Source organism: Populus nigra, chromosome 2 (genome assembly GCF_951802175.1).
Source record: "Populus nigra chromosome 2, ddPopNigr1.1, whole genome shotgun sequence".
In the NCBI taxonomy this organism is placed as follows: domain Eukaryota; kingdom Viridiplantae; phylum Streptophyta; class Magnoliopsida; order Malpighiales; family Salicaceae; genus Populus; species Populus nigra.
Window position 1 is genome coordinate 13017577 of NC_084853.1, and position 2500 is coordinate 13020076.

Below are 2500 nucleotides of genomic sequence, written 5' to 3' on the forward strand. Positions count from 1 at the left end.
CAGCCAAAAACGCTCCAATTAATGGCCGGGTGAGATGACCCGGCGGCCCGCGACGCGTCATTCAAATCACTGCCCTATCGGCTACAACTGCTGATGGGTGGGATTAGAGGCCTGCCATGGTGGTGAGGGGCGGCGAGGACCGTGAAAGCTAGAGTTTTTCAGAGGCTGCCGGGAAAAAGGCCCCTCGGGTGGCGGGGTGCGAGGACCAGGCGCGTCATTCAATTCTCTTCCCTATCAACTTGGCTCCCGTTGGCGGGATTGGAGGCCTACTGTTTGTTACAGGGCTAAAATCGTCAGGGGAAGAGCTGACGAAACAATGCTGGTTTGGATGCAGGGGGTAGTGTTGGAATCGGCAGCGCGGACAAAATCGGCAAAGTCGACAAAAAAGACTGTTGGTCTGGACATCGGGGCAGCGGCAGCCATGCCGACAGGGGGGGAAATCGGCAGCGCAGATTTGTGCAGCTGCAGGTTCGTCGGGGAAATCGGCAGCGCAGATTTTTCGATGAACATGGGCTGGAAGATGGACTGTCCAGGCCAGGCAGGGAAATTCGTCAAGGGGACACGCTGACGAAAGTAGGCTCGTCGGTGAAAATCGGCAGCGCAGATTTTTCGACGAACAGGGGCTGGATGCTGGACCGGCCGGGCCAGGCAGGAAAATTCGTCAGGGGGGCACGCTGACGAAAAGAGGGGCTGCCGCGTGGAAAATCGGCAGCGCAGATTTTTCGACGAACATTCGTCAGGGGGGCACGCTGACGAAAAGAGGGGCTGCCGCGTGGAAAATCGGCAGCGCAGATTTTTCGACGAACAGGGGCTGGATGCTGGACCGGCCGGGCCAGGCAGGAAAATTCGTCAGGGGGGCACGCTGACGAAAAGAGGGGCTGCCGCGTGGAAAATCGGCAGCGCAGATTTTTCGACGAACATTCGTCAGGGGGGCACGCTGAGGAAAACAGGGGCTGCCGCGTGGAAAATCGGCAGCGCAGATTTTTCGACGAACATTCGTCAGGGGGGCACGCTGAGGAAAACAGGGGCTGCCGCGTGGAAAATCGGCAGCGCAGATTTTTCGACGAACAGGGGCTGGATGCTGGACCGGCCGGGCCAGGCAGGAAAATTCGTCAGGGGGGCACGCTGACGAAAAGAGGGGCTGCCGCGTGGAAAATCGGCAGCGCAGATTTTTCGACGAACAGGGGCTGGATGCTGGACCGGCCGGGCCAGGCAGGAAAATTCGTCAGGGGGGCACGCTGACGAAAAGAGGGGCTGCCGCGTGGAAAATCGGCAGCGCAGATTTTTCGACGAACAGGGGCTGGACTGGCCGGGCCAGGCAGGAAAATTCGTCAGGGGGGCACGCTGACGAAAACAGGGGCTGCCGCGTGGAAAATCGGCAGCGCAGATTTTTCGACGAACAGGGGCTGGACTGGCCGGGCCAGGCAGGAAAATTCGTCAGGGGGGCACGCTGACGAAAGTAGGCTCGTCGTGGAAAATCAGCAGCGCAGATTTTTCGACGAACAGGGGCTGGACGCTGGACTGGGCCAGGCAGGAAAATTCGTCAGGGGGGCACGCTGACGAAAACAGGGGCTGCCGCGTGGAATGGCAGCCTACACGCAGATGCGAATTCGGCAGCGCACGATGGCTTGAGCAGGTCATGGGTTCGACTTGGCGCGATCTGAAACCTGGACGAGGGACTGTCGACGCTGGACGAGCCAGCGCGGTGGCCTGTCGTGCCCCGTTCAGGGGGGGCCTGCCGCGGAGACAGCCCTCGCGGGCTCGACAGCGCAGGCCAGCGTCCCCGACGTCGCTGGCCGCGGCAGGCGAGCTGCCGGGGTTCCCGCATTCCTACAAGAAAACGTCGTGCTTTCCACATGAAACCAATCCAGTAAAATCAGCCATATTTTTATGAGGCTGCCCACTGAATTTGGGGTCATTCCGGGCCGGTTCCTAGTTTTGCGGATTTACTCGATTTCTAATGGTAGGAAAATTAAAACAAATACTTCCCGACCTCGAAAAATTCTGGGAAAATTAATGAAGGTGGATTGGATTTTTGCCAACCTCTCTGCAAAATTTCAGCTCAAAATACCAAGAAATGAATTTTTTAGAGGGGGGGTGACAGCTGGGACCTAGTAGTGTCTCCCCCTGCCAGAGCTGCAATGACACTTATTGCTCTTTAGGGAGCCACCAGGCCGGCGCCCCTCAAAGACCACACGCGCGCGCGCGCCCGCCCGCGCTGGGCGCTGGGGCGCTGGGGCCTGAGGGCCTGGGGCCCTTGGGGGCCCTTGGGCGCTTGGGCGCGCGCAGCGCGGCCCCCGCAGCCATGCCGCGCCGCGCGACGCGCGGACAGCCCCTGCTGGCTTGCTCTCTCGCCCGCGGGGGGGCTGCCTTCGGGCCCTGGCCCCCCGCGTTCTGGCCTGCCCCCTGCGGGGGAGAGGCTAGGCGCTGCAGGGGCCAGCCCGACGTCGCTGGCCGCGGCAGGCGACAGCCCCTGCTGGCTTGCTCTCTCGCCCGCGGG